Source organism: Manis pentadactyla, chromosome 10, assembly GCF_030020395.1.
Source record: "Manis pentadactyla isolate mManPen7 chromosome 10, mManPen7.hap1, whole genome shotgun sequence".
NCBI lineage: Eukaryota > Metazoa > Chordata > Mammalia > Pholidota > Manidae > Manis > Manis pentadactyla.
Window position 1 is genome coordinate 19,829,769 of NC_080028.1, and position 14,160 is coordinate 19,843,928.

Consider the following 14,160-nt stretch of genomic DNA (forward strand, 5'->3'; position numbering starts at 1 on the left):
TTTATTTTGGTATCATTAATATACAATCACATGAGCAACATTGTGGTTACTAGATTGCCCCCATTCTCAAGTCCCCACCACACACCCCATTACAGTCACTGTCCCCATGGTGGTTACTTTTACCTTTCAACTTTACTGGGCCACTGGGTGCCCAGACTTCGGGTCAAACATCATTCTGGGTGTATCTGAGGGTGTTTTTGGATGAGATTAATATTTGAATGAGTAAAGCAGTTTGCCCTCCCTAATGTGGATAAGCTTCACCCAGTCATTTGTGACCTGAATAGAACAAAAAGGCTAACTAGGGTGTCTTGAGTTGTAACATTGTTCTTTTCCTGCCATTAGACTAGAACCAAAACATTAAAAACCTCTTTTTGGGTCTTGAGCCTACCAGCTTTTGGACTGGGACTTACACACTTGGCTCTCCTGGGTCTCCAGACTGCCAACTGCAGTATTTGGGGCTGCTCAGCCTCTGTGACTGCATGAGCCAGTTCTTACAATCTCATAATATTGCTCTCTCTCTTTCTCTTCCCGAACTCCCCACTGTGTATGTATGTACAGGTATATACACATATAAGTGCATATACACACACACATATATATGCACACACATATGTATATTATTAGTCCTATTTCTCTAGAGAACCCTAACACCAATGCCATCATTCATTTTAAAAATAACTGGCCAAATTCAAATTCTTATCAGTTGGGAAATGTATAGAAAGCAATTAACAATTCCCCAAGCATACTCTGAACTATGAAAAACTCAAATGTATGATTGTGCTTTCATAGTTCTTAGGATTTATTAAACTGCTTTTACAAAAAAAAAAAGAAATGCATATAGTTAATTTTTCTCCTTTAACTCATATTCAGTTGACTTCCCCACAGACCTTTATCCCAGTGTAGCATGTTTATGTTGGAAAGTGTTTTATTACTCACACTATCATACTTCTTTGCAGGAAGATATTTCAATTGCCGCTCTTTTCAGTGCCCAGGTGCGTAATATATTACAGTAAGATTTGGGATGGCTAAGAGATGCCTTCCTTTGCTAAAATGGGAAAAGAGTGATTGTGAAAGGGGAGGGGAGAAACAAGACTGAGCATACAGTCCAGACTTCAGGAGCTGGTGTCCTGAGAACCTTCCATACTCCTCTGAATGTTTGGGTACAACCCAGGAATACATATTTAAAGCCCCTGGAGTGGACCATCCATTTGTCTGAGTTTTAAGCACTAAAGAGTCTTCTATGCATAATCCTGGCCTATGCTGACCTTGGAAATAAGGAGGGCAGCCTGCTCTTTGGGCAGAAGTCTTTGTTAGCAACTTGGCTCACTCTGCTGCTAACCCCAGCCTTAATTTGACACTCTCCCAGGGCACCATGCCTCTCCTTAATGGTCCACACAGAATAGCTGCACTCTAGGCCTTATGTGCCAGAGAGTAACACCACCCCAAGTTCAACATCAATGAATAATTCTCAAAACCTCAGCTGAGAAGAACAATGCACAGACAAGAGTACGTGAAGATTAAGTAGCCCATCTACTCTTCCTCCCACTGGCCCAAACTAGATCAGCAGAGAACAGGGTACCTGAACAGATCCCTGCACTTGCTTTCACAAAATTTGCTTTGAAGCAATGCTATTAACACAAAAGTGTTTTAGGAGAATCAGCCTTACAAAACCTGATGATTTTCATAACAAAACCCAGTGTACTCTTTATGGGGACTCCTGGGAGAAACGCTCATCTGATGTTGGTGCCAAGAGAAGTTACAGTCCTCCTAACCAATTCGTTCTTTTTACTCCTAAAAGAATTTCCTCTTCCTGCTGGACAGTAGAAAGCTGGCAGCTAAAGCCATGGCGCCTCTATCTGGGTCGTTCTGGCATGCAATTTAATTTTGTTCCCACCATTTCTTTCTTACATTGGATCTTCTTTTACTACATCAAGTATTACTACATCACGTATTCTTCTCAGGAGCCTAAATTCCTTCTGGTATGAGGTAATATACATATAAATACCTACATTCATACTGGATCTTTGCCCTATAATCTCATGCTCCCTCTACATCCTTCTACATCCATCCGCAGAACCACTGCCCTTTAAAATATTGCATATTTTTCAATTTGGAGTCATGACTATACTATGGGCTGTCACATAAAGCCAAGTTACCAAGAATACAAGATACAATCATTAGACTCTCCGAAAGTAACTAAAAAACAAACAGGGTACAGTAGTATTTAGTCAACAGATCAACAAAAAAAAAACAAAACCAGAAAACCAAAATTTGCTTCTAGGTTTTGTCAACAATCATTTTGGAACTCTCTTTTATGCCAGACACTAAGCTAGATATAAAGAGTAAAAAGAAAAACAAGAATGGCTCATTAACTCAAAAAGATTACTATAGTCTATGGAGTTACATATGTTTATATGTCTGCATATATGTATACATGCACACACACATATGGTATATCACTAACACTGACATAATTCTATATACAACCTGGCTGCGATCCATAAAACTTTCACGAATGTATGTTCAGTTTCATGATACAACATGTCACATGATTTATAGAAATATACTGCTTGGAAGAGAGCACTGCATCACTAAAATATAACTTCCAAAGATAAAGGGAACTACCCTTGACTCAACTCTCTGTAACATTCTATAACCATTTGCTAATGGAGAAAAGTACCTAGCCTTGAGAAAAATAAGAACTCTTTTAGGTAAAAAAGACTCAGATAAAATGTTAGGCAATCTATAATTTTCAGCTACATTTCATTCATCTTCCCCATATTCCCAAGACCAGTGATCTATGGGTCCTTTCCTATGCTGCCCCTCCCCCCACCACATTGTTCCTCTCCTATGTCAATCCAAAGAAGCTGCCAGTTTATTATATTATCAGGGCCCTGATTACTATTTCCTGAAAATTCTCAGCTGTGAAATTGCTTCAAGTTAAATTTAAGTATAGTCTCTTCATCAATTTTATTGCTCAGGAAAGTAGACACCATTTATATACTTCCAATTAACCCTACTTAACACAGTCTCCCAGAGTAAGGTAGTTCTGGGAGTTCTCTGCTGAATCATTTCACATTCCTGTGCGGCTTACAAGGACACAGATGCACAAAAGTTAACCCTGCAAGAGTTCACGATGGCCCACACTCACCATACTGGCTGCACTGACTGCTCTTGCTAAAGTGGCCCTCCCCAGCTATTATTTCTTCATCTCCCTTTAAAATATCATGTATTTCCTTAGCAGTAGTTACCTAACTGATACTTGCCCATTTTACTTCCCAGGCACATCTTCTGCATCCCTTCAGCTCCAATTTGGAGACAGATCCAGAACCCTGCCATCCCACACCACCTCCAGTGCCATCACCCTGGGTCGCCATCCATCTCTTCTGGTTTTTTGTAGCCTCTTAACCGATCTGTTTACACCCTGATTCCCTACAGCCTGTCCTTCATGCTGCAGCAAGGGGATCTTTTTAAGGCTGCCAGTCAAATCATGGCACTCCTGTACCCAAAACACTGCGCTTCCTTTCTGAGTAAAATCTAACACCTACTGTGACCTCTGGCTCCCAGCCTCCTCCTCTGGGCATCCTGGCTACTCTTTAATCACGCCAAGTACAGTCTCTTCTCAGGGCATTTGCACCGGCTGTTCCCTGCTTGGACGCCCTTTCCCGATTATCTCCTTGATCATACCCTGCCTCACTCTCTGCAGGTCTCTGCTCAGTATCACCCTGCTGAGAGGACTGTGCTGGCTGGCATGCTCAATGCAACCCTCCCTTCCCCTTCAATCTGTTCCATGGCATGGACCACTGCCTGACATATCTGCTTATTCTTAGCTTCTCTGTTAGTTTCCTCCCACTTGAATGCAATCTTTTTGGAGGCAGGGAGCATACTTATCTTATACCCTGCTGTATCCCTGAAGTCTAGTACAAAGCCTGGCCTACAGGTGAATGTAATAAATAATTGAATGAATCTAACATGAGATCTCTGTCACTCCTAATGTCATTGCCCTAGTTTAAGAGAAAACAGTCTCTCACTGGGCTCACTGGTATAGTCTCCATACCAGTATTTCTGATTGGATAGCCCTCCTGATCCAATTTGTCTTCCATATGGCCACTGGAATGATGTCATCTACAATCTGACCTTGTCTTTCCTGCTCAAAATTTTCTCCAGTGCCTACAGAATATAGCAAAACCTCCTTTGCATGTTACACGAAACTTGAGATTCGGAACACTTGCCTAAGCCTCATTTCCTACCATAGCCCCATAGACTAAATTACTTGTAACTCACTCATGACCCACTGACTTGCACTTGCTAGTTTCTGTGTCTGGAGCAGCCTTCCCTGCTTTGCCTACCAGGAAGCAACTCATCTAAATGGTCTTAGTTCAGATGCCACCTCCATAGTGAAGCCTTCCCTGATTGCCTCAGGACAGTTACAAGTCCTCCCCTCTTCCATGATCCAATTCCACCTTGCCTATAGTTTCAGGAAATCACTTTATTTTATTATAACGATTTGTTTTCCAGCCAGTCTCTCAATGAACAGCAATCCTCTTAACAAAAGTACCTGTCTTACTACCACTCACATTCCTAATGCTTGGCCTATAGTAACTGCCCATTAAATGCCTGATTTTATTAATTAATAGATAAATGAATTACTATAAGACAACTTTACAGAACACTTTGCAAAATGATCTGAGCAACTGGTGCCCTGAATTTGGGAGTGCAATAAACTTTAAATTCAATTGCAAACTTAAAAAAGCAAGTATATTTTTATAGTCAGATCAGCAATTCCAAATATGGGGTTTTAAAAGAGAGGTAAAAAGAAATGAGTCAATCACACCCATCTATATATATTTTATATTGAATCATTTCACATTCAATCATTATTCATTCTGTGCTGCCTAAAGAACAAATAAATACAACTAAGGAAATTAACATAGTCAGAGCTAGCCAACAAACTGACAGCTAACAAACCAGAGCAAACTCTCCAAAAACAGTTCTACTGTATAAGGGGATTTAATAAAGGATGCTACCCTTTCATGCTATATATGAAATATATATACCCTCTCTCTCCACTCTCACCGAAGAAAACATCATCATTCTCAAGAATTAATATACCACAGGCAAGGAAAATATACATCATTCAAGAAATATTTGGGGACAACTGGGTAATTGTTGAGGAAAAATAAAATTGAGCTTCTATTTCATTATTAAACAAAATAAGTGTAAGCCAAAGATATATACAAAAATAGTCATAAAAATACAAGAAGAAGTTGTGGAAGAATTTTTTTATGATCCCAAAGTAGGTTAGGCTTTCCTGATTACTACACAAAATCCAGAAACTATTAAAGTAACATATGACAACTGTAACTACAAAAAAATTAAAAGTTTCATGTCCCCAAATACCATAAATAATATCAAAAGACAAGTGACAAAACATGGGAAATATTTGGGAGGAAATCATAAGATGTGTTAATTTCTTTAATATATAAAGAGTTCCTAAAAATCAAGAACAAAACTCAAATTTTATAAGTGAGCTTGCAAGGAACATGAACAGAGTGGCCGCAGAAGAGGAAAATACAGAGTAAGCACATGACAAGATGCTCAAACTAAACTATGAGATATTCTTTTCGCTTAGCAGAGTAGCAAAGACCAAAATGCTTGGTCATAGGCTCAGGAGCGAAAAAACAGGCATTCTCATCCATTGTTGGTGGGGATATAAATTGTCAATAGCAATTTGGTAAGACCTATCAAAATTTTAAACTCACATGCTTGTGACAAGGCATTCTGTTTTCAGAAATCTTTCCTACAAACTTGCTGGCACATAACCACTCCTCCAGAACCACCCTGCCCCATCTACACCAATCCCATCTTCTTGGTTATTCTCTCCATGAACTACAAACTACATTCCAGGAACATCCTGTCTAGAGCACACACCACTCAAGAAGCAACCATCCCTAACCCCTCTTGAATGTGAACAGTCAAAGGAATTTAATCTTATTTGCTATCATCTTTCTCCTTTTCTCCTCCACCTCACTTTCCTCCTTCCCAGCCAGAAAGTCACCAATTGAGACTAGTAGGTCCTCCTCCCATGGACCCCTGTGGTCATGTGGTCCTTCAAGACTCCTGCTCATACATCACTGTGATACAGACTTAGAATTCAAGTAAACTGAATAATAAGCATCTAAGAGACTGATAAAAACTGAGATCCCTCTAAAAAGTTTCATCGTAAAATTAACCACAAATGTGAAGAAGGAAGATCATAATCATTAATGAAAAATTCGGTTAAACAGGTAAATATACACGTACAACATCCATACATATGAGAACTTCAAACTCCTAAAAATAGAGACAAGTAATGACAATAATGAGTTAATTGCTGGGAAACTTAACCCCCTTGCAGGCACTGTGCAAAGCACTTTCCATGTACTATCTCATTTAATATGACAACTCTTTGCGGTAGAGATCATTAGTTGCCTGTTTTTATAGTTGAGGACAAAGAAACACAAAGAGACAAAGTAAGCTGCCAAAAGTCCAGAGGTGAATTAAGTGGTAGACCCAGGATGGGAGCCTGTCTGCCCCAGTGTCTGGGCTATGACCAGAAGCTATTTTCCTTTAAAGCCTAATTCTTTTCCAAGCAAGGCAGAAAGTACTGACTGAAAGCTTGCTTGCAGTAGAATGGAACACTGCTACTGAATTAAAGATCACATGGAATATAGAATGGGGATTTTTGGAAATTCATAAATACTGCTTTTTGGTCAAAGGCACCATTTCAACGGACCAACCCATACAGATGTTTTGCATTAGGCAGAACCTGTTTTTGTGAATATTTCTTGTTGACATACATGTGTCTCACTGGCTTTATCTTCCCTCCCAATTTGAAATTCCCTGCTAAATTTGTGTGTTCACTCTATAGTCCACTCCCGTCTCCCTCTCCTAAGAAGCTGTGCTTGCTGGCGACATCCCCAAGTTCTCTGCCCCATCCCAGGTCCAGAGTTCCCTAAATTCAACCTCCCAGTCTCCCAGAAATCCCAATCTGCTCCCCTCAGACTCAAATAACAGATCTATTTCTATCCCATGTTCTTCATTTAAATTCCAAAAACTTTACTTTTGAGGAAAATACTAACGAACGTTAATGTCCATCATACTTTTCTTTTCAGTCAGTTCTAGAACTAAATGCCGGATGATAACTTTTGTTCACAGTACTCCAATTGTTTCAACAGCTGCGCTTATCTAGGAGGGAAAAGAACTCTCAAGATTCTGGTTTATGATTGACTAATCAGAAAGTAAACATAAAAAACAGCAAGCTAAAAACAATGAGAGGAGAAAATAAAATAATTTAAATATAATGCATATGTTAAATAAATGGAAAGAAAACCCAAATGTGAAGATAACAGTAGCATAAACATACATTTTTCTCCATGGTGCTTGTCACCCTCTGAAACATGCTTTATATTTGCTAATGTATTTGTCAGTTTCCTCCTTCTCCTCCCAGATACTTAGCTCTATGAAGGCAAGATGTTGACTGTTTTGTTCCCTGATGTGTCTGGACAGTGCCTGGAACTGTGCCTGAAGCACAATGAGTGCTTAATAAGTGTTTGTTGAGTGAGGCGATGAGTGAACAAATGGGGCTTCTTTTCTCTGTCAACATCCCTCCATAAACAAAATGTATTTGCTTCCACGTTCTGCTCAAGGTATCTAGAGACTTTCCTTACAACTCCTCGGTCTTTTTAGCTAACTTTCAAGGTTGGAGAGTCATCTGATCAGATCCGGTTCTCAGGTACACAAAACTTAACGACTTACCACTTCTTATACATATGTTCCCTGATTCCTTTAGGAAAAGAAAAGAGGGAAGAGGCAGAGCAGAAATCATACTTTTGGGATGAGCTGAACCAATTACAGATAGAAGATTTTCTAAGCTACTTTTTCACCTACTTGAGACCAGCTTATGAATGAATATCCTCACTGGATCACAAAATGATTGTATTCCTTGTAAACAGCATAAAGCTAATTGCTAAAGAAATGTAAGTTATTAGTAATAAAGCACCAAAGGACTGTGAGTCCTTTATAATCTGGTCAGTATATTAACAGGCACTTCAGTGACCTCCATCCTAAACTCCCTAGGTCTGAACTGATTGATTTAGGTTAGATTTCCTGGCTTCATTTTCATGTGAAGACTTTGAATATCAAAGTGTACCCTCAGGGACAAAAGGTATGGGTGAGAAAACAAGCGTTTTATGCAGTTATATACTGATCAACAGATATCTTTCTCTGCTGAATAGACTTAATTAAATATTAAATTAAAAATTATTAATCATTATTAAATAGATTTCATTAAATCTGAGGAGACATTCCAAATAAATTCCCATTTGGCTTTTTCCATACCCTATTAATTATCTAGCAACTTTCAGAAAGAATAAGATGCCATTTAGACCTTTTGATACCATTCCCATCCCCCCACGCACATGGTCCCGTCTTTCCCTGCATTTTCCACTCTTCTACCCACAATGCCTCTGCCAAAGCCCCATCATTGCTGACACACTATCCAATGTCTAGGTTCTTACTTGAGCCAGCCCCTCTGTCTGCAGTGCCCTTTCCACCCCTGCCTTCTGTGCAAGTCTACAGCTTTCTAGAATCTCCATTTATAACAGTCTGTCTTGTAACCAAGTCACTTACATATGGAACAAATCCTTACTAGTTGGTGGCCTTTTGAAGGAAAAGAGTTATGTCTTCTTTTTCCCAATCTTTCATTCCTAGGAACCTAACACAATGCTTCTGTTTATAGAAGGCACTTAATAAATTCTTGTTGTTTACTTTATTGAAACTCCTTTGGAGGGAGAGACATTTTCTGGAGGGTTTGCATAGAATTTCTAATGCACACAGAAGGATGGCTCCCAATGTCTTTATCCTTCTTAATTCATATAGTCACATGATTTTGAAAAATTAAGTTCTCCACATAGAGCGGTAATTGCCAATATCAGCACCGTAAGTTTTATATAGTGATTCCTGATCTGTTTAAGGATTATTGGGTATCTGCTGTACCCAGGGAACTAGGCCTTGACATATGGAGATGAAAATACAGTCTCTGCCCTAGAGGAACAAATGTCTATTTGAGAAAGAAAGCCAAGTAGACAAATAATTACAACATAGTCTACAAAGTCCTATGAGATCTTTGTACTGAGGGCTGTAAATGGGCAAACATGGGGTCTACTAGTTCAGCGTTGGGCAACAGGAGTCAGTAAGGTGGTAAGTGTCAGAAAGCTTCCATGAAAGATGGTATCTGAACCTGCCTTGAAAGTTAGTCTAAAGAGAGGAAAGAATTTCAAGCAAAGGAAAACAGCACATGCAAAGACACTGAGGCAAATGAGAGTACTGTGTATTTCTAAGTCCTGCAAATGGTTTGGTACTTCTGGAACATTCCATGGGGGCTGCAGAACAAGGAAACAAGGGCTATCCATTATAATGAGCCTGGTATGCTAGACCAAGGAATTTGGTCTTTAACCTGCCATTAGTTCCATGGACCCCATGCTATCCAGACTATCTATTTAGGATTCCAGGGGACAGGTTTGTTTTGCCAAAGAATAGAACTGTCAATTCATCAATCACAACTATAGTATAAACAAATTTAGCTAATTAATCTCCTTTGTTCAGTCAGTTAACAAAATCAGAGGCTGAAAACTGTCTTGGAAAACTGGAGGATATGCTGCACTGACAGCAAAGGTGGCTTTTTAGGAAAGGAACTTCTCAGTGGAATAGTCACAGGCAACAGCTGTCCCAGCAAACCATGTTTCAACTGGATTCTTTGAGAAACCACATGAAACAGTAAGCAGATCACTGGCTGAGAGTCAAGGCAATAAATTTCTTGAAGCATAGCTAGACTCTGAACTCCCCCAGAGCAACAGCCACATCCAGACGTCTCACCACTGGATCCATACTCTTGGCGCTGGGATGGACACAACAGGTGACCCGTAAGTATTAGGTAAATGACTAGATGAAAGAATCAACCTAAAAATATCACCCCCTCTACAAAACAGAAATAACAATCAGCTAAATATTTGAGGCACAGGGAGGGAGGGTGGCCTAAGCAGGGTGTTTGTAAAATTCTTGAAATATTCATAAGAAAAGTAGAATTTCAATATAAAAAATACATTTCTACAGAAGCCTGAGCAAATTACCATAAACATTTGCCTGATGTGACTCACTGTGACTGGTACAACCACGTAATCTGCATGAAATGAACCCAGAAATAATGGGCAACAGTGAGTTAGATGCCACAAAGCAGTTTTGTGAGCAATGAATGACACAGTAAGTGTCAGCTGTGTACTGTGGAAGTGGCCCCATACCAGGAAGGAACAGGGGTCTGAGTAAATCCATACACATCTCACTAAACTGTCTTGTCCAGGCCTAACCAGGTATCCAACCCTGGGGAAGGCACTGAACCTCTTAACCTCCCTGAACCTTAACTTGCTCCTCTAGGAAATGAGAGAGTAAGTCACTTTTGAGGGCAAGAAGAGATATTTCAGAATGTTCCAGGGTAAGTACATGGTTATCATATACACGTAAGCCTTATTCATGAATGTTTACCATGATCACACTTTTCTGAGTAACTTCGATGTCATGATGGCTGTCGGCTTTGTAGGACCAAGGGAAGGTACAAGACTACCCCGTCCAAGAATATCTAATCTGGGTCAATTGCCTTAGAAATAACCATCTATCTAATAAAAAAACAGAGGTATAATAAAAGCCCACAATTTTTAATGATTGGGAAAACTTTCTGGGACTATCTGACCCAACCCCAATGGAGCAGATAGGGGTTTGAGTCATAGCCAGTTAGTGGACAGGGTTGAACAGGAACCCAGGGTCCCAAAGACACCCAATGTGACTGACTGTGGTCTCTGATGGTCTCCAGATGCTCATTCCCTCTCTGACACTCCCAGGAGGTCCCCAGTGGGGGACCAAGAGGAAAAATGTAAGTAAGTGAATTCCTGTTGTATTACAATATGTCTGCTTTCTATAAGATTGGCTGCTGGCTCACACAAGCCAAAAGGTCACTCAGCAGATGCCTAATTAAGGGTCAAAATTTCTATTAGAGAAAAGGACCACAAACCCTGTCATTATGTGTTTTTAACAATTTCTTGGATTTTTTAGACTTAAGAGCCAACAGCCTGACTAGATAATTAAATGCTAAATAAAGGGAAGAATTTTCCCCTTTCGTCTTGCATTTTTTTGGGGCTAGTGATTTGGTTCTCCTCCAAAATTCTGCCATCTCCCTCTACCACCCAAGAGATATAACTTGCAACATAAACATTTATGACAGCATGGCTAGATTATTATGCTACTGATGACATGAATTTTTTATCTGCAAAGCTGACCTAGTGGTTATAGTCCTAAGTGAATTCAGTAGGGAGGCACAGATCAAAAATGCAGTATTCAACACAGCTCATGAAGCATTTCTCCTATTTTATACAATCTGTCTGAGTTGCCAATTGAATAGCAAGTTCCTTTCAAAGTAGATCACTGTAGCTGGTGTTAGAAATGGTTTTGAGTCTCTGTTGAAGAGCAGTCCTTCCTCTAAGCAGCTTTATGTGGGAGTTGTACATTACTCTTCTTACTCTGTAAAAGAGGCTCATGGAGAGATGGTAAAGGGACTATTAATTATATTGGAAAAAGCAGCAGAAAAATTCAGCCAACATCCTTATGATACAGTTCATTCAGTTCCCAAAGAAAAATTATATCACATAATCAAATTGTTTTACTTTGTATCAGCCATAAACTCCCCCTCTTAATACAAAGACCTTTCAGGTAGTAAATATGTCAAGACTTGAGGGCAGTTCAACCTAGATGGATCTAGAATGTCATTAATTAAAATGCTAAACTGATTCTATTTCTGGTCCTGGTAATCAACTATGGAAAATAGCTTCAATGACAAGAATGCCTGCAGAGGATGAGGTTATATTTGTATTAATAGGGACAATTTCTTCTCTCAGTTCCATGATTACAGGTTGAACCTTAGAGTTCAGTTACTAAAAGAGAGGCTGTAACCAACTTTATTAATCATCGATTTCCACTGTGAGTTTATATGAGAACACATATGCATGGTCACATATAGAAATATATGTAAGGCAGATGTGGAAGAGAGAAAACAGAAAGGGGGAAAATGGAGCATACTGATTCACAATACGAGCAGCAGGCTTCAAACTAAAACACCACTGAAAGTAAAAGTACTGTTTGATGATAGCTGTAATTAAGGTATGAAGAATGAATAACTGCATCTAGACCAATGTAGGTATTTCTAGACCCATTTCAAATACTTTCAGCGTGCTAGAGTGTCAAGCAAAATCAGGGCAAGGCACAGCAGCTAAATAAACACACACAAATAGAATGTTGCAGTGAAGTCATCACACTAAGAGGCTACCGGCTCCACTCTGCACAGCTTTTATCAATTTTTCCTGCAGTAGTTTTCTAGTCTGTTTTCAGAGACCCTGCACAGGCATTAATATGACACCATGCTGTGAGAGAAGGAAATGCTGAAGAATGCACTCTCCCATTTCAAAGAAATCCCCAAAGGCGTTATCTGGAGGAGGGGGAGTGGGAAGTGGGGAAATCCCTTCCCGGAAAAAAAAAAGCTAGCTAGAGCATGCCAAGCAATACCTCAGGAATGTTTCTTCTGTTCTCTAAATGAACATGTTACAACTATTAAAACTATGCACACTTAACTGTCACAAATAAACAGTACATTTGTGTATATGCTAACATATTCATACAATTCTGATTGCATAAGAAAACATTTTGTTCAACAAAATAAAGGAAGCCTAAAGAATCGTCTCTCTCAAAGCTAAAGCTGCTACTAATTAAAGTATTTTCTAAATGCATCTGAAATTGCCTGCAGTGTGAAATACAGAATCTATTTCCATAACACACAAGCTAGCTCTAACTCTATCTTGATGCATACCTCAAGTTGCCAGGCATCTGATAAAAATCCTTGCAATTGGAGAAAAGAAAAACAGGCAAAGTAAGAAAACACTATTTAGGATGGAGGCAAAAAAGTAAACACGATAGAACCGTCAAAGGAATCCGAGAAGTCTGTCAGTCAAATCACAATACTGCTGAGCCATAATCAAGTATAATAACAAGTGGAAATTAAAACAGCTAATCTAAACAATGCTAAAACTATCTCAAACATTATTTAAGGACTCAGAGACAACAGTCTGCAAGGTTTCTAATTTTTTGTGGTTGCTGCTATTAACCGATTTGCTGGTTTTACTCTGAAACTGGGCTATCATGTAAACACCTACAAATTCTTGCTCTTTATTTACATGTATACTTTCATTTTTGCAAAGAATCCTCTACCAAAAACACCAAATGTATCTACTTTAGACCCAGGGAACAGAATAGAAGCATATGCCTGATGTCATCACCACTATTTTAAGAAAAATCCACAAAAGTTGGGAGAATCAACAAGACAGTTAAGGAACTTTTTACATCCCAAACTCCCAATCACCAGGGAGAGAGACCACAAATCTCACCCCACATTTTTTCCCTCGTTTATTATCCCCCCAAAATTCACATGTGTTAGTATAGCATCTTACAAGTCAGAGGCTGAATTTCATTTGATGGTACCCTGTCTAGAGTGAAATGGACCAGGATTAGAAAACCCACACAAAATCAAATAGGATGACCCATCTCCAGCCCAAAACTGGAAAAGAACTAAGTAGATTAACAACCGTGAAGCTGCTTCATTGGAATGCTGTATTGACCAAAAGAATAAGCAGATAATCTCTCTGTAGAGATTCCTTCAAACTACAGTTTGAGAACTGTGCCTAAATGTTCTTGGTTTCCTTTAGGCTTCAAAAGCCAGCCAGTAATAGACTTGAAGTACTCTCTGCAGCAAACCTCTGGAGACCAGGTGAAAAATCAGAACACTATCCTAAGAGTAACGCCCTGGAATAAACAATCTGCCTGTGGATGCTGCAACACGCATGTTCTTCCGCAGAAACCTGCTTATTTTCTCTTACGAAAGTCCAACCGTTTGAACAGCCCCAGAGCATTTTATCTCCCAGCAGGAGAATGAAACTATGTTGCCAACTCAAAAATGTTCCTATCATCCCTACTCTGCCACCCTCTGAAGAGGATATAAAATATGTTTTGCAGAACAGACACCCTGAG

The 14,160-nt window shown here is 39.4% G+C and overlaps 1 protein-coding gene across 3 annotated transcripts in view; it reads right to left on the minus strand.

Annotated features, from left to right (window-relative positions):
• The window catches only part of ANO4 (anoctamin 4), a 388,767-nt gene that overhangs the window by 299,335 nt on the left and 75,272 nt on the right, over positions 1–14,160 (minus strand). The window lies entirely within an intron of this gene.